This window comes from Pseudophryne corroboree, unplaced genomic scaffold (assembly GCF_028390025.1).
Source record: "Pseudophryne corroboree isolate aPseCor3 unplaced genomic scaffold, aPseCor3.hap2 scaffold_709, whole genome shotgun sequence".
Taxonomy (NCBI): Eukaryota; Metazoa; Chordata; class Amphibia; order Anura; family Myobatrachidae; genus Pseudophryne; species Pseudophryne corroboree.
Genome location: NW_026970292.1, coordinates 193,531 through 215,798, shown reverse-complemented (window position 1 = coordinate 215,798; position 22,268 = coordinate 193,531). Strand labels below are relative to the sequence as shown.

The window sequence follows — 22,268 nt, the reverse complement described above, 5'->3', positions numbered from 1 at the left end:
CTGTAAGGCAAGTAAAAGGGTGTGGGCCCTGCAGCACTACCTGTAGTTCGCATTGTGCATTGGAAGGCACAAAGTAAGCAGATGGGAGAAGTCAAGATAATGCGCAAGGGCATAGAAGGGAGCGGCTCAAGAAAAGAGAAGTTGAAACAGACAGCAAACTAGGCTGGAGAGAGACCTGAGACAAACAGATCTGAATTATACGAGAGCTGACCAGGGGAAACACAAATTATGCAGTCAAGTTTCCCACATTTGGGGAAATCGCAGGAGCAGCACACCCAGAGTGCAATGGGTGAGCCTTGCCCTGGGAGAAGCACCTTCATGATCATAGTATCTCACTTGGCAGGTAAGTAGGAGTTGGGCTTGAGCTGGGGAGGGTTGATGCTAGGGCACCCCCCTGTCAAGTGAAGGAGATCCAACTGAGGCAGCACAAGGGAACTCTCGAAAGAAGAACAAGGCTAGAGGAAGATCTGAGACAAATAAATCTGACTTTTACCAGAGCTGACCAGAGGAAAGCACAAACACAGTCCCCCACTACCACAAATAATGCAGTCGAGTTTCCCACATTTGGGGAAATCATAGGAGTCAGCATACCCAGAATGCAATGAATGAACCTCACCCTGGGAGAACAATCTTCATGACCATGGTATCTCCTATGCAAAATAAGTATGATTTGGGATAGAGCTGGGGAGGGCCGCTGCTCAGGCACATCTCTGTCAAGTAAAGGAGATTCAACTGAGGCAGCACAAGGGAACTCTCATCTGGGGACAACAACTGCTGGGAGAACACATATTTTCAGATGAACATGGGAGGGCAGAAGGCTGCCTAATACTGAAGCACCCCCAAACAACAAACCAAATGCAACAACTAGTACAAGCATTCCTGGGGGAAGGCCTACAGCAGATGGATTTGCATATGGTGATGTCATCCAAGCAGTGGGTCAAAGTTGGCTTCAACCCTCGTCTGCATATGAAAAGAAAAAAGGGATGTGCAGGGCATGGCGTCCTTTTGTGGTGCTTGGATGACCCCTAATTCACATTAAACATCTCCACCCTCCTTCGGTGTGGGGCTCATGTTGGCTATGCCCCAGCCCCTGAAGCATTCAAGATGATTTCTTGCAGCAGCTGGGCACTGTAACAGCTCCAGAGCTGTTCTGTAAAGCATGTAAAAGGGTGTGGGCCCTGCAGCACTACCTGTAGTATGCATTGTGCGTTGGAAGGCACAAAGTAAGCAGACGGGAGAGGTCAGGATAGTGCGCAAGGGCATAGAAGGGAGCGGCTCAAGAAAAGAGAAGTGGAAACAGACAGCAAACTAGGCTGGAGAAAGACCTGAGACAAAGAGATCTGAATTATACGAGAGCCGACCAGAGGAAACACAAACTATGCAGTCAAGTTTCCCACATTTGGGGAAATCGCAGGAGCGGCACACCCAGAGTGCAATGGGTGAGCCTTGCCCTGGGAGAAGCACCTTCCTGATCATAGTATCTCACCTGGCAGGTAAGTAGGAGTTGGGCTAGAGCTGGGGAGGGTCGCTGCTCGGGCACCCCCCTGTCAAGTGAAGGAGATCCAACTGAGGCAGAACAAGGGAACTCTCGAAACAAGAACAAGGCTAGAGGAAGATCTGAGACAAAGAAATCTGACTTTTACCAGAGCTGAGCAGAGGAAAGCACAAACACAGTCCCCCACTACCACAAATAATGCAGTCGAGTTTCCCACATTTGGGGAAATCACAGGGGTCAGCATACCCAGAATGCAATGAATGAACCTCACCCTGGGAGAACAATCTTCATGACCATGGTATCTCCTATGCAAAATAAGTATGATTTGGGATAGGGCTGGGGAGGGCCGCTGCTCAGGCACATCTCTGTCAAGTAAAGGAGATTCAACTGAGGCAGCACAAGGGAACTCTCATCTGGGGACAACAACTGCAGGGAGAACACATATTTTCAGATGAACATGGGAGGGCAGAAGGCTGCCTAATACTGAAGCACCCCCAAACAACAAACCAAATGCAACAACTAGTGCAAGCATTCCTGGGGGAAGGCCTGCAGCAGATTGATTTGCATATGGTAATGCCATCCAAGCAGTGGGTCAAAGTTGGCTTCAACCCTCGTCTGCATATGAAAAGAGAAAAGGGGCGTGCAGGGCATGGCGGCCTTTTGCGGCGCTTGGGTGACCCTTAGTTCGCATTAAACACCCCCACCCTCCTTCGGTGTGGGGCTCATGTTGGCAATGCCCCAGCCCCTGAAGCATTCAAGCTGATTTCTTGCAGCAGCTGGGCACTGTAACAGCTCCAGAGCTGCTCTGTAAAGCATGTAAAAGAAGTAAAAGGGTGTGGGCCCTGCAGCACTACCTGTAGTTTGCATTGTGTGTTGGAAGGCACAAAGTAAGCAGACGGGAGAAGTCAGGATAGTGCGCAAGGGCATAGAAGGGAGCGGCTCAAGAAAAGAGAAGTGGAAACAGACAGCAAACTAGGCTGGAGAGAGACCTGAGACAAAGAGATCTGAATTATACGAGAGCCGACCAGGGGAAACACAAATTATGCAGTCAAGTTTCCCACATTTGGGGAAATCACAGGGGCAGCACACCCAGAGTGCAATGGGTGAGCCTTGCCCTGGGAGAAGCACCTTCCTGATCATAGTATCTCACCTGGCAGGTAAATAGGAGTTGGGCTAGAGCTGGGGAGGGTCGCTGCTCGTGCACCCCCCTGTCAAGTGAAGGAGATCCAACTGAGGCAGCACAAGGGAACTCTCGAAAGAAGAACAAGGCTAGAGGAAGATCTGAGACAAAGAAATCTGACTTTTACCAGAGCTGACCAGAGGAAAGCACAAACACAGTCCCCCACTACCACAAATAATGCAGTTGAGTTTCCCACATTTGGGGAAATCACAGGGGTCAGCATACCCAGAATGCAATGAATGAACCTCACCCTGGGAGAACAATCTTCATGACCATGGTATCTCCTATGCAAAATAAGTATGATTTGGGATAGGGCTGGGGAGGGCCGCTGCTCAGGCACATCTCTGTCAAGTAAAGGAGATTCAACTGAGGCAGCACAAGGGAACTCTCATCTGGGGACAACAACTGCAGGGAGAACACATATTTTCAGATGAACATGGGAGGGCAGAAGGCTGCCTAATACTGAAGCACCCCCAAACAACAAACCAAATGCAACAACTAGTGCAAGCATTCCTGGGGGAAGGCCTGCAGCAGATTGATTTGCATATGGTAATGCCATCCAAGCAGTGGGTCAAAGTTGGCTTCAACCCTCGTCTGCATATCAAAAAAGAGAAAAGGGGCGTGCAGGGCATGGCGGCCTTTTGCGGCGCTTGGATGACCTCTAGTTCGCATTAAACACCTCCACCCTCCTTCGGTGTGGGGCTCATGTTGGCTATGCCCCAGCCCCTGAAGCATTCAAGCTGATTTCTTGCAGCAGCTGGGCACTGTAACAGCCCCAGAGCTGCTCTGTAAGGCAAGTAAAAGGGTGTGGGCCCTGCAGCACTACCTGTAGTTTGCATTGTGCATTGGAAGGCACAAAGTAAGCAGACGGGAGAAGTCAGGATAGTGCGCAAGGGCATAGAAGGGAGCGGCTCAAGAAAAGAGAAGTGGAAACAGACAGCAAACTATACTGGAGAGAGACCTGAGACAAAGAGATCTGAATTATACGAGAGCCGACCAGGGGAAACACAAATTATGCAGTCAAGTGTCCCACATTTGGGGAAATTGCAGGAGCAGCACACCCAGAGTGCAATGGGTGAGCCTTGCCCTGGGAGTAGCACCTTCATGATCATAGTATCTCACCTGGCAGGTAAGTAGGAGTTGGGCTAGAGCTGGGGAGGGTCGCTGCTCGGGCACCCCCCTGTCAAGTGAAGGAGATCCAACTGAGGCAGCACAAGGGAACTCTTGAAAGAGGAACAAGGCTAGAGGAAGATCTGAGACAAAGAAATCTGACTTTTACCAGAGCTGACCAGAGGAAAGCACAAACACAGTCCCCCACTACCACAAATAATGCAGTCGAGTTTCCCACATTTGGGGAAATCACAGGGGTCAGCATACCCAGAATGCAATGAATGAACCTCACCCTGGGAGAACAATCTTCATGACCATGGTATCTCCTATGCAAAATAAGTATGATTTGGGATAGGGCTGGTGAGGGCCGCTGCTCAGGCACATCTCTGTCAAGTAAAGGAGATTCAACTGAGGCAGCACAAGGGAACTCTCATCTGGGGACAACAACTGCAGGGAGAACATATATTTTCAGATGAACATGGGAGGGCAGAAGGCTGCCTAATACTGAAGCACCCCCAAACAACAAACCAAATGCAACAACTAGTACAAGCATTCCTGGGGGAAGGCCTGCAGCAGATGGATTTGCATATGGTGATGTCATCCAAGCAGTGGGTCAAAGTTGGCTTCAACCCTCATCTGCATATGAAAAGAGAAAAGGGGCGTGCAGGGCATGGCGGCCTTTTGCGGCGCTTGGATGACCCCTAGTTCGCATTAAACACCTCCACCCTCATTCGGTGTGGGGCTCATGTTGGCTATGCCCCAGCCCCTGAAGCATTCAAGCTGATTTCTTGCAGCAGCTGGGCACTGTAACAGCTCCAGAGTTGCTCTGTAAGTCAAGTAAAAGGGTGTGGGCCCTGCAGCACTACCTGTAGTTCACATTGTGCGTTGGAAGGCACAAAGTAAGCAGACGGGAGAAGTCAGGATAGTGCGCAAGGGCATAGAAGGGAGCGGCTCAAGAAAAGAGAAGTGGAAACAGACAGCAAACTAGGCTGGAGAGAGACCTGAGACAAAGAGATCTGAATTATATGAGAGCCGACCAGGGGAAACACAAATTATGCAGTCAAGTTTCCCACATTTGGGGAAATCAAAGGGGCAGCACACCCAGAGTGCAATGGGTGAGCCTTGCCCTGGGAGAAGCACCTACATGATCATAGTATCTCACCTGGCAGGTAAGTAGGAGTTGGGCTAGAGCTGGGGAGGGTCGCTGCTCGGGCACCCCCCTGTCAAGTGAAGGAGATCCAACTGAGGCAGCACAAGGGAACTCTCGAAAGAAGAACAAGGCTAGAGGAAGATCTGAGACAAAGAAATCTGACTTTTACCAGAGCTGACCAGAGGAAAGCACAAACACAGTCCCCCACTACCACAAATAATGCAGTCGAGTTTCCCACATTTGGGGAAATCACAGGGGTCATCATACCCAGAATGCAATGAATGAACCTCACCCTGGGAGAACAATCTTCATGACCATGATATCTCCTATGCAAAATAAGTATGATTTGGGATAGGGCTGGGGAGGGCCGCTGCTCAGGCACATCTCTGTCAAGTAAAGGCGATTCAACTGAGGCAGCACAAGGGAACTCTCATCTGGGGACAACAACTGCAGGGAGAACACATATTTTCAGATGAACATGGGAGGGCAGAAGGCTGCCTAATACTGAAGCACCCCCAAACAACAAACCAAATGCAACAACTAGTGCAAGCATTCCTGGGGGAAGGCCTGCAGCAGATGGATTTGCATATGGTGATGTCATCCAAGCAGTGGGTCAAAGTTGGCTTCAACCCTCGTCTGCATATGAAAAGAAAAAAGGGATGTGCAGGGCATGGCGGCCTTTTGCGGCGCTTGCATGACCCCTAATTCGCATTAAACACCTCCACCCTCCTTCGGTGTGGGGCTCATGTTGGCTATGCCCCAGCACCTGAAGCATTCAAGCTGATTTCTTGCAGCAGCTGGGCACTGTAACAGCTCCAGAGCTGCTCTGTAAGGCAACTAAAAGGGTGTGGGCCCTGCAGCACTACCTGTAGTTCGCATTGTGCGTTGGAAGGCACAAAGTAAGCAGACGGGAGAAGTCAGGATAGTGCACAAGGGCATAGAAGGGAGCGGTTCAAGAAAAGAGAAGTGGAAACAGACAGCAAACTAGGCTGGAGAGAGACCTGAGACAAAGAGATCTGAATTATACGAGAGCCGACCAGAGGAAACACAAATTATGCAGTCAAGTGTCCCACATTTGGGGAAATCGCAGGAGCAGCACACCCAGAGTGCAATGGGTGAGCCTTGCCCTGGGAGAAGCACCTTCCTGATCATAGTATCTCACCTGGCAGGTAAGTAGGAGTTGGGCTAGAGCTGGGGAGGGTCGCTGCTCGGGCACCCCCCTGTCAAGTGAAGGAGATCCAACTGAGGCAGCACAAGGGAACTCTCGAAAGAAGAACAAGGCTAGAGGAAGATCTGAGACAAAGAAATCTGACTTTTACCAGAGCTGACCAGAGGAAAGCACAAACACAGTCCCCCTCTACCACAAATAATGCAGTCGAGTTTTCCACATTTGGGGAAATCATAGGGGTCATCATACCCAGAATGCAATGAATGAACCTCACCCTGGGAGAACAATCTTCATGACCATGATATCTCCTATGCAAAATAAGTATGATTTCGGATAGGGCTGGGGAGGGCCGCTGCTCAGGCACATCTCTGTCAAGTAAAGGCGATTCAACTGAGGCAGCACAAGGGAACTCTCATCTGGGGACAACAACTGCAGGGAGAACACATATTTTCAGATGAACATGGGTGGGCAGAAGGCTGCCTAATACTGAAGCACCCCCAAACAACAAACCAAATGCAACAACTAGTACAAGCATTCCTGGGGGAAGGCCTGCAGCAGATGGATTTGCATATGGTGATGTCATCCAAGCAGTGGGTCAAAGTTGGCTTCAACCCTCGTCTGCATATGAAAAGAAAAAAGGGATGTGCAGGGCATGGCGTCCTTTTGTGGCGCTTGGATGACCCTTAATTCGCATTAAACATCTCCACCCTCCTTCGGTGTGGGGCTCATGTTGGCTATGCCCCAGCCCGTGAAGCATTCAAGATGATTTCTTGCAGCAGCTGGGCACTGTAACAGCTCCAGAGCTGTTCTGTAAAGCATGTAAAAGGGTGTGGGCCCTGCAGCACTACCTGTAGTATGCATTGTGCGTTGGAAGGCACAAAGTAAGCAGACGGGAGAGGTCAGGATAGTGCGCAAGGGCATAGAAGGGAGCGGCTCAAGAAAAGAGAAGTGGAAACAGACAGCAAACTAGGCTGGAGAAAGACCTGAGACAAAGAGATCTGAATTATATGAGAGCCGACCAGAGGAAACACAAATTATGCAGTCAAGTGTCCCACATTTGGGGAAATCGCAGGAGCAGCACACCCAGAGTGCAATGGGTGAGCCTTGCCTTGGGAGAAGCACCTTCCTGATCATAGTATCTCACCTGGCAGGTAAGTAGGAGTTGGGCTAGAGCTGGGGAGGGTCGCTGCTCGTGCACCCCCCTGTCAAGTGAAGGAGATCCAACTGAGGCAGCACAAGGGAACTCTCGAAAGAAGAACAAGGCTAGAGGAAGATCTGAGACAAAGAAATCTGACTTTTACCAGAGCTGACCAGAGGAAAGCACAAACACAGTCCCCCACTACCACAAATAATGCAGTCGAGTTTCCCACATTTGGGGAAATCACAGGGGTCAGCATACCCAGAATGCAATGAATGAACCTCACCCTGGGAGAACAATCTTCATGACCATGGTATCTCCTATGCAAAATAAGTATGATTTGGGATAGGGCTGGGGAGGGCCGCTGCTCAGGCACATCTCTGTCAAGTAAAGGAGATTCAACTGAGGCAGCACAAGGGAACTCTCATCTGGGGACAACAACTGCAGGGAGAACACATATTTTCAGATGAACATGGGAGGGCAGAAGGCTGCCTAATACTGAAGCACCCCCAAACAACAAACCAAATGCAACAACTAGTACAAGCATTCCTGGGGGAAGGCCTGCAGCAGATGGATTTGCATATGGTGATGTCATCCAAGCAGTGGGTCAAAGTTGGCTTCAACCCTCGTCTGCATATGAAAAGAGAAAAGGGGCGTGCAGGGCATGGCGGCCTTTTGCGGCGCTTGGATGACCCCTAGTTCGCATTAAACACCTCCACCCTACTTCGGTGTGGGGCTCATGTTGGCTATGCCCCAGCCCATGAAGCATTCAAGCTGATTACTTGCAGCAGCTGGGCACTGTAATAGCTCCAGAGCTGCTATGTAAGGCAAGTAAAAGGGTGTGGGCCCTGCAGCACTACCTGTAGTTCGCATTGTGCATTGGAAGGCACAAAGTAAGCAGATGGGAGAAGTCAAGACAATGCGCAAGGGCATAGAAGGGAGCGGCTCAAGAAAAGAGAAGTTTAAACAGACAGCAAACTAGGCTGGAGAGAGACCTGAGACAAACAGATCTGAATTATACGAGAGCTGACCAGGGGAAACACAAATTATGCAGTCAAGTTTCCCACATTTGGGGAAATCGCAGGAGCAGCACACCCAGAGTGCAATGGGTGAGCCTTGCCCTGGGAGAAGCACCTTCATGATCATAGTATCTCACTTGGCAGGTAAGTAGGAGTTGGGCTTGAGCTGGGGAGGGTTGATGCTAGGGCACCCCCCTGTCAAGTGAAGGAGATCCAACTGAGGCAGCACAAGGGAACTCTCGAAAGAAGAACAAGGCTAGAGGAAGATCTGAGACAAATAAATCTGACTTTTACCAGAGCTGACCAGAGGAAAGCACAAACACAGTCCCCCACTACCACAAATAATGCAGTCGAGTTTCCCACATTTGGGGAAATCATAGGAGTCAGCATACCCAGAATGCAATGAATGAACCTCACCCTGGGAGAACAATCTTCATGACCATGGTATCTCCTATGCAAAATAAGTATGATTTGGGATAGAGCTGGGGAGGGCCGCTGCTCAGGCACATCTCTGTCAAGTAAAGGAGATTCAACTGAGGCAGCACAAGGGAACTCTCATCTGGGGACAACAACTGCTGGGAGAACACATATTTTCAGATGAACATGAGAGGGCAGAAGGCTGCCTAATACTGAAGCACCCCCAAACAACAAACCAAATGCAACAACTAGTACAAGCATTCCTGGGGGAAGGCCTACAGCAGATGGATTTGCATATGGTGATGTCATCCAAGCAGTGGGTCAAAGTTGGCTTCAACCCTCGTCTGCATATGAAAAGAAAAAAGGGATGTGCAGGGCATGGCGTCCTTTTGTGGCGCTTGGATGACCCCTAATTCACATTAAACATCTCCACCCTCCTTCGGTGTGGGGCTCATGTTGGCTATGCCCCAGCCCCTGAAGCATTCAAGATGATTTCTTGCAGCAGCTGGGCACTGTAACAGCTCCAGAGCTGTTCTGTAAAGCATGTAAAAGGGTGTGGGCCCTGCAGCACTACCTGTAGTATGCATTGTGCGTTGGAAGGCACAAAGTAAGCAGACGGGAGAGGTCAGGATAGTGCGCAAGGGCATAGAAGGGAGCGGCTCAAGAAAAGAGAAGTGGAAACAGACAGCAAACTAGGCTGGAGAAAGACCTGAGACAAAGAGATCTGAATTATACGAGAGCCGACCAGAGGAAACACAAATTATGCCGTCAAGTTTCCCACATTTGGGGAAATCGCAGGAGCGGCACACCCAGAGTGCAATGGGTGAGCCTTGCCCTGGGAGAAGCACCTTCCTGATCATAGTATCTCACCTGGCAGGTAAGTAGGAGTTGGGCTAGAGCTGGGGAGGGTCGCTGCTCGGGCACCCCCCTGTCAAGTGAAGGAGATCCAACTGAGGCAGCACAAGGGAACTCTCGAAACAAGAACAAGGCTAGAGGAAGATCTGAGACAAAGAAATCTGACTTTTACCAGAGCTGAGCAGAGGAAAGCACAAACACAGTCCCCCACTACCACAAATAATGCAGTCGAGTTTCCCACATTTGGGGAAATCACAGGGGTCAGCATACCCAGAATGCAATGAATGAACCTCACCCTGGGAGAACAATCTTCATGACCATGGTATCTCCTATGCAAAATAAGTATGATTTGGGATAGGGCTGGGGAGGGCCGCTGCTCAGGCACATCTCTGTCAAGTAAAGGAGATTCAACTGAGGCAGCACAAGGGAACTCTCATCTGGGGACAACAACTGCAGGGAGAACACATATTTTCAGATGAACATGGGAGGGCAGAAGGCTGCCTAATACTGAAGCACCCCCAAACAACAAACCAAATGCAACAACTAGTGCAAGCATTCCTGGGGGAAGGCCTGCAGCAGATTGATTTGCATATGGTAATGCCATCCAAGCAGTGGGTCAAAGTTGGCTTCAACCCTCGTCTGCATATGAAAAGAGAAAAGGGGCATGCAGGGCATGGCGGCCTTTTGCGGCGCTTGGGTGACCCTTAGTTCGCATTAAACACCCCCACCCTCCTTCGGTGTGGGGCTCATGTTGGCAATGCCCCAGCCCCTGAAGCATTCAAGCTGATTTCTTGCAGCAGCTGGGCACTGTAACAGCTCCAGAGCTGCTCTGTGAGGCAAGTAAAAGGGTGTGGGCCCTGCAGCACTACCTGTAGTTTGCATTGTGTGTTGGAAGGCACAAAGTAAGCAGACGGGAGAAGTCAGGATAGTGCGCAAGGGCATAGAAGGGAGCGGCTCAAGAAAAGAGAAGTGGAAACAGACAGCAAACTAGGCTGGAGAGAGACCTGAGACAAAGAGATCTGAATTATACGAGAGCCGACCAGGGGAAACACAAATTATGCAGTCAAGTTTCCCACATTTGGGGAAATCACAGGGGCAGCACACCCAGAGTGCAATGGGTGAGCCTTGCCCTGGGAGAAGCACCTACATGATCATAGTATCTCACCTGGCAGGTAAGTAGGAGTTGGGCTAGAGCTGCGAAGGGTCGCTGCTCGGGCACCCCCCTGTCAAGTGAAGGAGATCCAACTGAGGCAGCACAAGGGAACTCTCGAAAGAGGAACAAGGCTAGAGGAAGATCTGAGACAAAGAAATCTGATTTTTACCAGAGTTGACCAGAAGAAAGCACAAACACAGTCCCCCACTACCACAAATAATGCAGTTGAGTTTCCCACATTTGGGGAAATCACAGGGGTCAGCATACCCAGAATGCAATGAATGAACCTCACCCTGGGAGAACAATCTTCATGACCATGGTATCTCCTATGCAAAATAAGTATGATTTGGGATAGGGCTGGGGAGGGCCGCTGCTCAGGCACATCTCTGTCAAGTAAAGGAGATTCAACTGAGGCAGCACAAGGGAACTCTCATCTGGGGACAACAACTGCAGGGAGAACACATATTTTCAGATGAACATGGGAGGGCAGAAGGCTGCCTAATACTGAAGCACCCCCAAACAACAAACCAAATGCAACAACTAGTGCAAGCATTCCTGGGGGAAGGCCTGCAGCAGATGGTTTTGCATATGGTGATGTCATCCAAGCAGTGGGTCAAAGTTGGCTTCAACCCTCGTCTGCATATGAAAAGAAAAAAGGGATGTGCAGGGCATGGCGTCCTTTTGTGGCGCTTGGATGACCCCTAATTCGCATTAAACATCTCCACCCTCCTTCGGTGTGGGGCTCATGTTGGCTATGCCCCAGCCCCTGAAGCATTCAAGATGATTTCTTGCAGCAGCTGGGCACTGTAACAGCTCCAGAGCTGCTCTGTAAAGCATGTAAAAGGGTGTGGGCCCTGCAGCACTACCTGTAGTATGCATTGTGCGTTGGAAGGCACAAAGTAAGCAGACGGGAGAGGTCAGGATAGTGCGCAAGGGCATAGAAGGGAGCGGCTCAAGAAAAGAGAAGTGGAAACAGACAGCAAACTAGGCTGGAGAAAGACCTGAGACAAAGAGATCTGAATTATATGAGAGCCGACCAGAGGAAACACAAATTATGCCGTCAAGTGTCCCACATTTGGGGAAATCGCAGAAGCAGCACACCCAGAGTGCAATGGGTGAGCCTTGCCCTGGGAGAAGCACCTTCCTGATCATAGTATCTCACCTGGCAGGTAAATAGGAGTTGGGCTAGAGCTGGGGAGGGTCGCTGCTCGTGCACCCCCCTGTCAAGTGAAGGAGATCCAACTGAGGCAGCACAAGGGAACTCTCGAAAGAAGAACAAGGCTAGAGGAAGATCTGAGACAAAGAAATCTGACTTTTACCAGAGCTGACCAGAGGAAAGCACAAACACAGTCCCCCACTACCACAAATAATGCAGTTGAGTTTCCCACATTTGGGGAAATCACAGGGGTCAGCATACCCAGAATGCAATGAATGAACCTCACCCTGGGAGAACAATCTTCATGACCATGGTATCTCCTATGCAAAATAAGTATGATTTGGGATAGGGCTGGGGAGGGCCGCTGCTCAGGCACATCTCTGTCAAGTAAAGGAGATTCAACTGAGGCAGCACAAGGGAACTCTCATCTGGGGACAACAACTGCAGGGAGAACACATATTTTCAGATGAACATGGGAGGGCAGAAGGCTGCCTAATACTGAAGCACCCCCAAACAACAAACCAAATGCAACAACTAGTGCAAGCATTCCTGGGGGAAGGCCTGCAGCAGATTGATTTGCATATGGTAATGCCATCCAAGCAGTGGGTCAAAGTTGGCTTCAACCCTCGTCTGCATATCAAAAAAGAGAAAAGGGGCGTGCAGGGCATGGCGGCCTTTTGCGGCGCTTGGATGACCTCTAGTTCGCATTAAACACCTCCACCCTCCTTCGGTGTGGGGCTCATGTTGGCTATGCCCCAGCCCCTGAAGCATTCAAGCTGATTTCTTGCAGCAGCTGGGCACTGTAACAGCTCCAGAGCTGCTCTGTAAGGCAAGTAAAAGGGTGTGGGCCCTGCAGCACTACCTGTAGTTTGCATTGTGCATTGGAAGGCACAAAGTAAGCAGACGGGAGAAGTCAGGATAGTGCGCAAGGGCATAGAAGGGAGCGGCTCAAGAAAAGAGAAGTGGAAACAGACAGCAAACTATACTGGAGAGAGACCTGAGACAAAGAGATCTGAATTATACGAGAGCCGACCAGGGGAAACACAAATTATGCAGTCAAGTGTCCCACATTTGGGGAAATTGCAGGAGCAGCACACCCAGAGTGCAATGGGTGAGCCTTGCCCTGGGAGTAGCACCTTCATGATCATAGTATCTCACCTGGCAGGTAAGTAGGAGTTGGACTAGAGCTGGGGAGGGTCGCTGCTCGGGCACCCCCCTGTCAAGTGAAGGAGATCCAACTGAGGCAGCACAAGGGAACTCTTGAAAGAGGAACAAGGCTAGAGGAAGATCTGAGACAAAGAAATCTGACTTTTACCAGAGCTGACCAGAGGAAAGCACAAACACAGTCCCCCACTACCACAAATAATGCAGTCGAGTTTCCCACATTTGGGGAAATCACAGGGGTCAGCATACCCAGAATGCAATGAATGAACCTCACCCTGGGAGAACAATCTTTATGACCATGGTATCTCCTATGCAAAATAAGTATGATTTGGGATAGGGCTGGTGAGGGCCGCTGCTCAGGCACATATCTGTCAAGTAAAGGAGATTCAACTGAGGCAGCACAAGGGAACTCTCATCTGGGGACAACAACTGCAGGGAGAACACATATTTTCAGATGAACATGGGAGGGCAGAAGGCTGCCTAATACTGAAGCACCCCCAAACAACAAACCAAATGCAACAACTAGTACAAGCATTCCTGGGGGAAGGCCTGCAGCAGATGGATTTGCATATGGTGATGTCATCCAAGCAGTGGGTCAAAGTTGGCTTCAACCCTCGTCTGCATATGAAAAGAGAAAAGGGGCGTGCAGGGCATGGCGGCCTTTTGCGGCGCTTGGATGACCCCTAGTTCGCATTAAACACCTCCACCCTACTTCGGTGTGGGGCTCATGTTGGCTATGCCCCAGCCCATGAAGCATTCAAGCTGATTACTTGCAGCAGCTGGGCACTGTAATAGCTCCAGAGCTGCTCTGTAAGGCAAGTAAAAGGGTGTGGGCCCTGCAGCACTACCTGTAGTTCGCATTGTGCATTGGAAGGCACAAAGTAAGCAGATGGGAGAAGTCAAGATAATGCGCAAGGGCATAGAAGGGAGCGGCTCAAGAAAAGAGAAGTTGAAACAGACAGCAAACTAGGCTGGAGAGAGACCTGAGACAAACAGATCTGAATTATACGAGAGCTGACCAGGGGAAACACAAATTATGCAGTCAAGTTTCCCACATTTGGGGAAATCGCAGGAGCAGCACACCCAGAGTGCAATGGGTGAGCCTTGCCCTGGGAGAAGCACCTTCATGATCATAGTATCTCACTTGGCAGGTAAGTAGGAGTTGGGCTTGAGCTGGGGAGGGTTGATGCTAGGGCACCCCCCTGTCAAGTGAAGGAGATCCAACTGAGGCAGCACAAGGGAACTCTCGAAAGAAGAACAAGGCTAGAGGAAGATCTGAGACAAATAAATCTGACTTTTACCAGAGCTGACCAGAGGAAAGCACAAACACAGTCCCCCACTACCACAAATAATGCAGTCGAGTTTCCCACATTTGGGGAAATCATAGGAGTCAGCATACCCAGAATGCAATGAATGAACCTCACCCTGGGAGAACAATCTTCATGACCATGGTATCTCCTATGCAAAATAAGTATGATTTGGGATAGAGCTGGGGAGGGCCGCTGCTCAGGCACATCTCTGTCAAGTAAAGGAGATTCAACTGAGGCAGCACAAGGGAACTCTCATCTGGGGACAACAACTGCTGGGAGAACACATATTTTCAGATGAACATGGGAGGGCAGAAGGCTGCCTAATACTGAAGCACCCCCAAACAACAAACCAAATGCAACAACTAGTACAAGCATTCCTGGGGGAAGGCCTACAGCAGATGGATTTGCATATGGTGATGTCATCCAAGCAGTGGGTCAAAGTTGGCTTCAACCCTCGTCTGCATATGAAAAGAAAAAAGGGATGTGCAGGGCATGGCGTCCTTTTGTGGTGCTTGGATGACCCCTAATTCACATTAAACATCTCCACCCTCCTTCGGTGTGGGGCTCATGTTGGCTATGCCCCAGCCCCTGAAGCATTCAAGATGATTTCTTGCAGCAGCTGGGCACTGTAACAGCTCCAGAGCTGTTCTGTAAAGCATGTAAAAGGGTGTGGGCCCTGCAGCACTACCTGTAGTATGCATTGTGCGTTGGAAGGCACAAAGTAAGCAGACGGGAGAGGTCAGGATAGTGCGCAAGGGCATAGAAGGGAGCGGCTCAAGAAAAGAGAAGTGGAAACAGACAGCAAACTAGGCTGGAGAAAGACCTGAGACAAAGAGATCTGAATTATACGAGAGCCGACCAGAGGAAACACAAATTATGCAGTCAAGTTTCCCACATTTGGGGAAATCGCAGGAGCGGCACACCCAGAGTGCAATGGGTGAGCCTTGCCCTGGGAGAAGCACCTTCCTGATCATAGTATCTCACCTGGCAGGTAAGTAGGAGTTGGGCTAGAGCTGGGGAGGGTCGCTGCTCGGGCACCCCCCTGTCAAGTGAAGGAGATCCAACTGAGGCAGAACAAGGGAACTCTCGAAACAAGAACAAGGCTAGAGGAAGATCTGAGACAAAGAAATCTGACTTTTACCAGAGCTGAGCAGAGGAAAGCACAAACACAGTCCCCCACTACCACAAATAATGCAGTCGAGTTTCCCACATTTGGGGAAATCACAGGGGTCAGCATACCCAGAATGCAATGAATGAACCTCACCCTGGGAGAACAATATTCATGACCATGGTATCTCCTATGCAAAATAAGTATGATTTGGGATAGGGCTGGGGAGGGCCGCTGCTCAGGCACATCTCTGTCAAGTAAAGGAGATTCAACTGAGGCAGCACAAGGGAACTCTCATCTGGGGACAACAACTGCAGGGAGAACACATATTTTCAGATGAACATGGGAGGGCAGAAGGCTGCCTAATACTGAAGCACCCCCAAACAACAAACCAAATGCAACAACTAGTGCAAGCATTCCTGGGGGAAGGCCTGCAGCAGATTGATTTGCATATGGTAATGCCATCCAAGCAGTGGGTCAAAGTTGGCTTCAACCCTCGTCTGCATATGAAAAGAGAAAAGGGGCGTGCAGGGCATGGCGGCCTTTTGCGGCGCTTGGGTGACCCTTAGTTCGCATTAAACACCCCCACCCTCCTTCGGTGTGGGGCTCATGTTGGCAATGCCCCAGCCCCTGAAGCATTCAAGCTGATTTCTTGCAGCAGCTGGGCACTGTAACAGCTCCAGAGCTGCTCTGTAAAGCATGTAAAAGAAGTAAAAGGGTGTGGGCCCTGCAGCACTACCTGTAGTTTGCATTGTGTGTTGGAAGGCACAAAGTAAGCAGACGGGAGAAGTCAGGATAGTGCGCAAGGGCATAGAAGGGAGCGGCTCAAGAAAAGAGAAGTGGAAACAGACAGCAAACTAGGCTGGAGAGAGACCTGAGACAAAGAGATCTGAATTATACGAGAGCCGACCAGGGGAAACACAAATTATGCAGTCAAGTTTCCCACATTTGGGGAAATCACAGGGGCAGCACACCCAGAGTGCAATGGGTGAGCCTTGCCCTGGGAGAAGCACCTTCCTGATCATAGTATCTCACCTGGCAGGTAAATAGGAGTTGGGCTAGAGCTGGGGAGGGTCGCTGCTCGTGCACCCCCCTGTCAAGTGAAGGAGATCCAACTGAGGCAGCACAAGGGAACTCTCGAAAGAAGAACAAGGCTAGAGGAAGATCTGAGACAAAGAAATCTGACTTTTACCAGAGCTGACCAGAGGAAAGCACAAACACAGTCCCCCACTACCACAAAGAATGCAGTTGAGTTTCCCACATTTGGGGAAATCACAGGGGTCAGCATACCCAGAATGCAATGAATGAACCTCACCCTGGGAGAACAATCTTCATGACCATGGTATCTCCTATGCAAAATAAGTATGATTTGGGATAGGGCTGGGGAGGGCCGCTGCTCAGGCACATCTCTGTCAAGTAAAGGAGATTCAACTGAGGCAGCACAAGGGAACTCTCATCTGGGGACAACAACTGCAGGGAGAACACATATTTTCAGATGAACATGGGAGGGCAGAAGGCTGCCTAATACTGAAGCACCCCCAAACAACAAACCAAATGCAACAACTAGTGCAAGCATTCCTGGGGGAAGGCCTGCAGCAGATTGATTTGCATATGGTAATGCCATCCAAGCAGTGGGTCAAAGTTGGCTTCAACCCTCGTCTGCATATCAAAAAAGAGAAAAGGGGCGTGCAGGGCATGGCGGCCTTTTGCGGCGCTTGGATGACCTCTAGTTCGCATTAAACACCTCCACCCTCCTTCGGTGTGGGGCTCATGTTGGCTATGCCCCAGCCCCTGAAGCATTCAAGCTGATTTCTTGCAGCAGCTGGGCACTGTAACAGCCCCAGAGCTGCTCTGTAAGGCAAGTAAAAGGGTGTGGGCCCTGCAGCACTACCTGTAGTTTGCATTGTGCATTGGAAGGCACAAAGTAAGCAGACGGGAGAAGTCAGGATAGTGCGCAAGGGCATAGAAGGGAGCGGCTCAAGAAAAGAGAAGTGGAAACAGACAGCAAACTATACTGGAGAGAGACCTGAGACAAAGAGATCTGAATTATACGAGAGCCGACCAGGGGAAACACAAATTATGCAGTCAAGTGTCCCACATTTGGGGAAATTGCAGGAGCAGCACACCCAGAGTGCAATGGGTGAGCCTTGCCCTGGGAGTAGCACCTTCATGATCATAGTATCTCACCTGGCAGGTAAGTAGGAGTTGGGCTAGAGCTGGGGAGGGTCGCTGCTCGGGCACCCCCCTGTCAAGTGAAGGAGATCCAACTGAGGCAGCACAAGGGAACTCTTGAAAGAGGAACAAGGCTAGAGGAAGATCTGAGACAAAGAAATCTGACTTTTACCAGAGCTGACCAGAGGAAAGCACAAACACAGTCCCCCACTACCACAAATAATGCAGTCGAGTTTCCCACATTTGGGGAAATCACAGGGGTCAGCATACCCAGAATGCAATGAATGAACCTCACCCTGGGAGAACAATCTTCATGACCATGGTATCTCCTATGCAAAATAAGTATGATTTGGGATAGGGCTGGTGAGGGCCGCTGCTCAGGCACATCTCTGTCAAGTAAAGGAGATTCAACTGAGGCAGCACAAGGGAACTCTCATCTGGGGACAACAACTGCAGGGAGAACACATATTTTCAGATGAACATGGGAGGGCAGAAGGCTGCCTAATACTGAAGCACCCCCAAACAACAAACCAAATGCAACAACTAGTACAAGCATTCCTGGGGGAAGGCCTGCAGCAGATGGATTTGCATATGGTGATGTCATCCAAGCAGTGGGTCAAAGTTGGCTTCAACCCTCATCTGCATATGAAAAGAGAAAAGGGGCGTGCAGGGCATGGCGGCCTTTTGCGGCGCTTGGATGACCCCTAGTTCGCATTAAACATCTCCACCCTCATTCGGTGTGGGGCTCATGTTGGCTATGCCCCAGCCCCTGAAGCATTCAAGCTGATTTCTTGCAGCAGCTGGGCACTGTAACAGCTCCAGAGCTGCTCTGTAAGGCAAGTAAAAGGGTGTGGGCCCTGCAGCACTACCTGTAGTTTGCATTGTGCGTTGGAAGGCACAAAGTAAGCAGACGGGAGAAGTCAGGATAGTGCGCAAGGGCATAGAAGGGAGCGGCTCAAGAAAAGAGAAGTGGAAACAGACAGCAAACTAGGCTGGAGAGAGACCTGAGACAAAGAGATCTGAATTATATGAGAGCCGACCAGGGGAAACACAAATTATGCAGTCAAGTTTCCCACATTTGGGGAAATCAAAGGGGCAGCACACCCAGAGTGCAATGGGTGAGCCTTGCCCTGGGAGAAGCACCTACATGATCATAGTATCTCACCTGGCAGGTAAGTAGGAGTTGGGCTAGAGCTGGGGAGGGTCGCTGCTCGGGCACCCCCCTGTCAAGTGAAGGAGATCCAACTGAGGCAGCACAAGGGAACTCTCGAAAGAAGAACAAGGCTAGAGGAAGATCTGAGACAAAGAAATCTGACTTTTACCAGAGCTGACCAGAGGAAAGCACAAACACAGTCCCCCACTACCACAAATAATGCAGTCGAGTTTCCCACATTTGGGGAAATCACAGGGGTCATCATACCCAGAATGCAATGAATGAACCTCACCCTGGGAGAACAATCTTCATGACCATGATATCTGCTATGCAAAATAAGTATGATTTGGGATAGGGCTGGGGAGGGCCGCTGCTCAGGCACATCTCTGTCAAGTAAAGGCGATTCAACTGAGGCAGCACAAGGGAACTCTCATCTGGGGACAACAACTGCAGGGAGAACACATATTTTCAGATGAACATGGGAGGGCAGAAGGCTGCCTAATACTGAAGCACCCCCAAACAACAAACCAAATGCAACAACTAGTGCAAGCATTCCTGGGGGAAGGCCTGCAGCAGATGGATTTGCATATGGTGATGTCATCCAAGCAGTGGGTCAAAGTTGGCTTCAACCCTCGTCTGCATATGAAAAGAAAAAAGGGATGTGCAGGGCATGGCGGCCTTTTGCAGCGCTTGCATGACCCCTAATTCGCATTAAACACCTCCACCCTCCTTCGGTGTGGGGCTCATGTTGGCTATGCCCCAGCACCTGAAGCATTCAAGCTGATTTCTTGCAGCAGCTGGGCACTGTAACAGCTCCAGAGCTGCTCTGTAAGGCAACTAAAAGGGTGTGGGCCCTGCAGCACTACCTGTAGTTCGCATTGTGCGTTGGAAGGCACAAAGTAAGCAGACGGGAGAAGTCAGGATAGTGCGCAAGGGCATAGAAGGGAGCGGTTCAAGAAAAGAGAAGTGGAAACAGACAGCAAACTAGGCTGGAGAGAGACCTGAGACAAAGAGATCTGAATTATACGAGAGCCGACCAGAGGAAACACAAATTATGCAGTCAAGTGTCCCACATTTGGGGAAATCGCAGGAGCAGCACACCCAGAGTGCAATGGGTGAGCCTTGCCCTGGGAGAAGCACCTTCCTGATCATAGTATCTCACCTGGCAGGTAAGTAGGAGTTGGGCTAGAGCTGGGGAGGGTCGCTGCTCGGGCACCCCCCTGTCAAGTGAAGGAGATCCAACTGAGGCAGCACAAGGGAACTCTCGAAAGAAGAACAAGGCTAGAGGAAGATCTGAGACAAAGAAATCTGACTTTTACCAGAGCTGACCAGAGGAAAGCACAAACACAGTCCCCCTCTACCACAAATAATGCAGTCGAGTTTTCCACATTTGGGGAAATCACAGGGGTCATCATACCCAGAATGCAATGAATGAACCTCACCCTGGGAGAACAATCTTCATGACCATGATATCTCCTATGCAAAATAAGTATGATTTCGGATAGGGCTGGGGAGGGCCGCTGCTCAGGCACATCTCTGTCAAGTAAAGGCGATTCAACTGAGGCAGCACAAGGGAACTCTCATCTGGGGACAACAACTGCAGGGAGAACACATATTTTCAGATGAACATGGGAGGGCAGAAGGCTGCCTAATACTGAAGCACCCCCAAACAACAAACCAAATGCAACAACTAGTACAAGCATTCCTGGGGGAAGGCCTGCAGCAGATGGATTTGCATATGGTGATGTCATCCAAGCAGTGGGTCAAAGTTGGCTTCAACCCTCGTCTGCATATGAAAAGAAAAAAGGGATGTGCAGGGCATGGCGTCCTTTTGTGGCGCTTGGATGACCCTTAATTCGCATTAAACATCTCCACCCTCCTTCGGTGTGGGGCTCATGTTGGCTATGCCCCAGCCCGTGAAGCATTCAAGATGATTTCTTGCAGCAGCTGGGCACTGTAACAGCTCCAGAGCTGTTCTGTAAAGCATGTAAAAGGGTGTGGGCCCTGCAGCACTACCTGTAGTATGCATTGTGCGTTGGAAGGCACAAAGTAAGCAGACGGGAGAGGTCAGGATAGTGCGCAAGGGCATAGAAGGGAGCGGCTCAAGAAAAGAGAAGTGGAAACAGACAGCAAACTAGGCTGGAGAAAGACCTGAGACAAAGAGATCTGAATTATATGAGAGCCGACCAGAGGAAACACAAATTATGCAGTCAAGTGTCCCACATTTGGGGAAATCGCAGGAGCAGCACACCCAGAGTGCAATGGGTGAGCCTTGCCTTGGGAGAAGCACCTTCCTGATCATAGTATCTCACCTGGCAGGTAAGTAGGAGTTGGGCTAGAGCTGGGGAGGGTCGCTGCTCGTGCACCCCCCTGTCAAGTGAAGGAGATCCAACTGAGGCAGCACAAGGGAACTCTCGAAAGAAGAACAAGGCTAGAGGAAGATCTGAGACAAAGAAATCTGACTTTTACCAGAGCTGACCAGAGGAAAGCACAAACACAGTCCCCCACTACCACAAATAATGCAGTCGAGTTTCCCACATTTGGGGAAATCACAGGGGTCAGCATACCCAGAATGCAATGAATGAACCTCACCCTGGGAAAACAATCTTCATGACCATGGTATCTCCTATGCAAAATAAGTATGATTTGAGATAGGGCTGGGGAGGGCCGCTGCTCAGGCACATCTCTGTCAAGTAAAGGAGATTCAACTGAGGCAGCACAAGGGAACTCTCATCTGGGGACAACAACTGCAGGGAGAACACATATTTTCAGATGAACATGGGAGGGCAGAAGGCTGCCTAATACTGAAGCACCCCCAAACAACAAACCAAATGCAACAACTAGTGCAAGCATTCCTGGGGGAAGGCCTGCAGCAGATTGATTTGCATATGGTAATGCCATCCAAGCAGTGGGTCAAAGTTGGCTTCAACTCTCGTCTGCATATGAAAAGAGAAAAGGGGCGTGCAGGGCATGGCAGCCTTTTGCGGCGCTTGGATGACCCCTAGTTCGCATTAAACACCTCCACCCTCCTTCGGTGTGGGGCTCATGTTGGCTATGCCCCAGCCCCTGAAGCATTCAAGCTGATTTCTTGCAGCAGCTGGGCACTGTAACAGCCCCAGAGCTGCTCTGTAAGGCAAGTAAAAGGGTGTGGGCCCTGCAGTACTACCTGTAGTTTGCATTGTGCATTGGAAAGCACAAAGTAAGCAGACGGGAGAAGTCAGGATAGTGCGGAGGGCTGGGTCAGTTGATTGTGGGCGAGTTTGTAAGCCATTGGCGGTGGCAGCGGGTATCGGCTCAGAGGCAGTAGCGGGCATTGGCTAAGGGTCATGGGCAGGATTCGGCGGACATTATGGCTGTAGTGCCTCACTAGCCACTGACCTCACCGCACGCCACTGTGGGACAGATGTAACATGCAGAGAGAGGTAGATTTGGGAGGGGGAATGTCCTAGCATAACTGTTAATTGCAGTGTAATACTGTAATTCAGCTGTGCAGCATTTGTGGCTAAATGTCAAAGAAGCC

General features: G+C 50.2%; 36 non-coding genes and 2 pseudogenes across 36 annotated transcripts; all 38 read right to left on the bottom strand.

The window, feature by feature from the left end:
* Positions 1 to 188: 188 nt before the first annotated feature.
* LOC135038344 (U1 spliceosomal RNA) lies at positions 189 to 351 on the bottom strand. Its single transcript, XR_010232719.1, has one exon. It is a non-coding gene; the product is annotated as a U1 spliceosomal RNA (small nuclear RNA).
* A 152-nt stretch (positions 352 to 503) lies between these two features.
* On the bottom strand, positions 504 to 667 carry LOC135038401 (U1 spliceosomal RNA). The gene has a single exon (XR_010232770.1). It is a non-coding gene; the product is annotated as a U1 spliceosomal RNA (small nuclear RNA).
* A 671-nt stretch (positions 668 to 1,338) lies between these two features.
* LOC135038330 (U1 spliceosomal RNA) lies at positions 1,339 to 1,501 on the bottom strand. Its single transcript, XR_010232706.1, has one exon. It is a non-coding gene; the product is annotated as a U1 spliceosomal RNA (small nuclear RNA).
* Positions 1,502 to 1,653: 152 nt separating this feature from the next.
* Positions 1,654 to 1,817, bottom strand: LOC135038382 (U1 spliceosomal RNA). Its single transcript, XR_010232752.1, has one exon. It is a non-coding gene; the product is annotated as a U1 spliceosomal RNA (small nuclear RNA).
* A 680-nt stretch (positions 1,818 to 2,497) lies between these two features.
* LOC135038352 (U1 spliceosomal RNA) lies at positions 2,498 to 2,660 on the bottom strand. The gene has a single exon (XR_010232727.1). It is a non-coding gene; the product is annotated as a U1 spliceosomal RNA (small nuclear RNA).
* Positions 2,661 to 2,812: 152 nt separating this feature from the next.
* On the bottom strand, positions 2,813 to 2,976 carry LOC135038370 (U1 spliceosomal RNA). The gene has a single exon (XR_010232740.1). It is a non-coding gene; the product is annotated as a U1 spliceosomal RNA (small nuclear RNA).
* A 673-nt stretch (positions 2,977 to 3,649) lies between these two features.
* On the bottom strand, positions 3,650 to 3,812 carry LOC135038338 (U1 spliceosomal RNA). Its single transcript, XR_010232713.1, has one exon. It is a non-coding gene; the product is annotated as a U1 spliceosomal RNA (small nuclear RNA).
* Positions 3,813 to 3,964: 152 nt separating this feature from the next.
* Positions 3,965 to 4,128, bottom strand: LOC135038381 (U1 spliceosomal RNA). Its single transcript, XR_010232751.1, has one exon. It is a non-coding gene; the product is annotated as a U1 spliceosomal RNA (small nuclear RNA).
* A 692-nt stretch (positions 4,129 to 4,820) lies between these two features.
* Positions 4,821 to 4,962, bottom strand: LOC135038360 (U1 spliceosomal RNA; annotated as a pseudogene).
* A 152-nt stretch (positions 4,963 to 5,114) lies between these two features.
* Positions 5,115 to 5,278, bottom strand: LOC135038318 (U1 spliceosomal RNA). Its single transcript, XR_010232694.1, has one exon. It is a non-coding gene; the product is annotated as a U1 spliceosomal RNA (small nuclear RNA).
* A 671-nt stretch (positions 5,279 to 5,949) lies between these two features.
* LOC135038328 (U1 spliceosomal RNA) lies at positions 5,950 to 6,112 on the bottom strand. Its single transcript, XR_010232704.1, has one exon. It is a non-coding gene; the product is annotated as a U1 spliceosomal RNA (small nuclear RNA).
* A 152-nt stretch (positions 6,113 to 6,264) lies between these two features.
* On the bottom strand, positions 6,265 to 6,428 carry LOC135038321 (U1 spliceosomal RNA). The gene has a single exon (XR_010232697.1). It is a non-coding gene; the product is annotated as a U1 spliceosomal RNA (small nuclear RNA).
* Positions 6,429 to 7,099: 671 nt separating this feature from the next.
* Positions 7,100 to 7,262, bottom strand: LOC135038333 (U1 spliceosomal RNA). The gene has a single exon (XR_010232708.1). It is a non-coding gene; the product is annotated as a U1 spliceosomal RNA (small nuclear RNA).
* A 152-nt stretch (positions 7,263 to 7,414) lies between these two features.
* On the bottom strand, positions 7,415 to 7,578 carry LOC135038380 (U1 spliceosomal RNA). The gene has a single exon (XR_010232750.1). It is a non-coding gene; the product is annotated as a U1 spliceosomal RNA (small nuclear RNA).
* A 671-nt stretch (positions 7,579 to 8,249) lies between these two features.
* Positions 8,250 to 8,412, bottom strand: LOC135038343 (U1 spliceosomal RNA). Its single transcript, XR_010232718.1, has one exon. It is a non-coding gene; the product is annotated as a U1 spliceosomal RNA (small nuclear RNA).
* Positions 8,413 to 8,564: 152 nt separating this feature from the next.
* On the bottom strand, positions 8,565 to 8,728 carry LOC135038400 (U1 spliceosomal RNA). The gene has a single exon (XR_010232769.1). It is a non-coding gene; the product is annotated as a U1 spliceosomal RNA (small nuclear RNA).
* A 671-nt stretch (positions 8,729 to 9,399) lies between these two features.
* LOC135038334 (U1 spliceosomal RNA) lies at positions 9,400 to 9,562 on the bottom strand. Its single transcript, XR_010232709.1, has one exon. It is a non-coding gene; the product is annotated as a U1 spliceosomal RNA (small nuclear RNA).
* Positions 9,563 to 9,714: 152 nt separating this feature from the next.
* LOC135038379 (U1 spliceosomal RNA) lies at positions 9,715 to 9,878 on the bottom strand. The gene has a single exon (XR_010232749.1). It is a non-coding gene; the product is annotated as a U1 spliceosomal RNA (small nuclear RNA).
* A 671-nt stretch (positions 9,879 to 10,549) lies between these two features.
* On the bottom strand, positions 10,550 to 10,712 carry LOC135038350 (U1 spliceosomal RNA). The gene has a single exon (XR_010232725.1). It is a non-coding gene; the product is annotated as a U1 spliceosomal RNA (small nuclear RNA).
* Positions 10,713 to 10,864: 152 nt separating this feature from the next.
* On the bottom strand, positions 10,865 to 11,028 carry LOC135038390 (U1 spliceosomal RNA). Its single transcript, XR_010232759.1, has one exon. It is a non-coding gene; the product is annotated as a U1 spliceosomal RNA (small nuclear RNA).
* Positions 11,029 to 11,699: 671 nt separating this feature from the next.
* Positions 11,700 to 11,862, bottom strand: LOC135038365 (U1 spliceosomal RNA). Its single transcript, XR_010232735.1, has one exon. It is a non-coding gene; the product is annotated as a U1 spliceosomal RNA (small nuclear RNA).
* A 152-nt stretch (positions 11,863 to 12,014) lies between these two features.
* Positions 12,015 to 12,178, bottom strand: LOC135038369 (U1 spliceosomal RNA). The gene has a single exon (XR_010232739.1). It is a non-coding gene; the product is annotated as a U1 spliceosomal RNA (small nuclear RNA).
* Positions 12,179 to 12,851: 673 nt separating this feature from the next.
* On the bottom strand, positions 12,852 to 13,014 carry LOC135038337 (U1 spliceosomal RNA). Its single transcript, XR_010232712.1, has one exon. It is a non-coding gene; the product is annotated as a U1 spliceosomal RNA (small nuclear RNA).
* A 152-nt stretch (positions 13,015 to 13,166) lies between these two features.
* On the bottom strand, positions 13,167 to 13,330 carry LOC135038393 (U1 spliceosomal RNA). Its single transcript, XR_010232762.1, has one exon. It is a non-coding gene; the product is annotated as a U1 spliceosomal RNA (small nuclear RNA).
* Positions 13,331 to 14,001: 671 nt separating this feature from the next.
* LOC135038342 (U1 spliceosomal RNA) lies at positions 14,002 to 14,164 on the bottom strand. Its single transcript, XR_010232717.1, has one exon. It is a non-coding gene; the product is annotated as a U1 spliceosomal RNA (small nuclear RNA).
* Positions 14,165 to 14,316: 152 nt separating this feature from the next.
* On the bottom strand, positions 14,317 to 14,480 carry LOC135038399 (U1 spliceosomal RNA). The gene has a single exon (XR_010232768.1). It is a non-coding gene; the product is annotated as a U1 spliceosomal RNA (small nuclear RNA).
* A 671-nt stretch (positions 14,481 to 15,151) lies between these two features.
* LOC135038325 (U1 spliceosomal RNA) lies at positions 15,152 to 15,314 on the bottom strand. The gene has a single exon (XR_010232701.1). It is a non-coding gene; the product is annotated as a U1 spliceosomal RNA (small nuclear RNA).
* A 152-nt stretch (positions 15,315 to 15,466) lies between these two features.
* LOC135038395 (U1 spliceosomal RNA) lies at positions 15,467 to 15,630 on the bottom strand. Its single transcript, XR_010232764.1, has one exon. It is a non-coding gene; the product is annotated as a U1 spliceosomal RNA (small nuclear RNA).
* Positions 15,631 to 16,310: 680 nt separating this feature from the next.
* Positions 16,311 to 16,473, bottom strand: LOC135038351 (U1 spliceosomal RNA). Its single transcript, XR_010232726.1, has one exon. It is a non-coding gene; the product is annotated as a U1 spliceosomal RNA (small nuclear RNA).
* Positions 16,474 to 16,625: 152 nt separating this feature from the next.
* LOC135038385 (U1 spliceosomal RNA) lies at positions 16,626 to 16,789 on the bottom strand. The gene has a single exon (XR_010232755.1). It is a non-coding gene; the product is annotated as a U1 spliceosomal RNA (small nuclear RNA).
* A 673-nt stretch (positions 16,790 to 17,462) lies between these two features.
* On the bottom strand, positions 17,463 to 17,625 carry LOC135038336 (U1 spliceosomal RNA). The gene has a single exon (XR_010232711.1). It is a non-coding gene; the product is annotated as a U1 spliceosomal RNA (small nuclear RNA).
* Positions 17,626 to 17,777: 152 nt separating this feature from the next.
* Positions 17,778 to 17,941, bottom strand: LOC135038378 (U1 spliceosomal RNA). Its single transcript, XR_010232748.1, has one exon. It is a non-coding gene; the product is annotated as a U1 spliceosomal RNA (small nuclear RNA).
* Positions 17,942 to 18,633: 692 nt separating this feature from the next.
* On the bottom strand, positions 18,634 to 18,775 carry LOC135038359 (U1 spliceosomal RNA; annotated as a pseudogene).
* Positions 18,776 to 18,927: 152 nt separating this feature from the next.
* LOC135038322 (U1 spliceosomal RNA) lies at positions 18,928 to 19,091 on the bottom strand. Its single transcript, XR_010232698.1, has one exon. It is a non-coding gene; the product is annotated as a U1 spliceosomal RNA (small nuclear RNA).
* Positions 19,092 to 19,762: 671 nt separating this feature from the next.
* On the bottom strand, positions 19,763 to 19,925 carry LOC135038327 (U1 spliceosomal RNA). The gene has a single exon (XR_010232703.1). It is a non-coding gene; the product is annotated as a U1 spliceosomal RNA (small nuclear RNA).
* A 152-nt stretch (positions 19,926 to 20,077) lies between these two features.
* LOC135038320 (U1 spliceosomal RNA) lies at positions 20,078 to 20,241 on the bottom strand. Its single transcript, XR_010232696.1, has one exon. It is a non-coding gene; the product is annotated as a U1 spliceosomal RNA (small nuclear RNA).
* A 671-nt stretch (positions 20,242 to 20,912) lies between these two features.
* LOC135038332 (U1 spliceosomal RNA) lies at positions 20,913 to 21,075 on the bottom strand. Its single transcript, XR_010232707.1, has one exon. It is a non-coding gene; the product is annotated as a U1 spliceosomal RNA (small nuclear RNA).
* Positions 21,076 to 21,227: 152 nt separating this feature from the next.
* On the bottom strand, positions 21,228 to 21,391 carry LOC135038392 (U1 spliceosomal RNA). Its single transcript, XR_010232761.1, has one exon. It is a non-coding gene; the product is annotated as a U1 spliceosomal RNA (small nuclear RNA).
* Between the last annotated feature and the right edge of the window lie 877 nt (positions 21,392 to 22,268).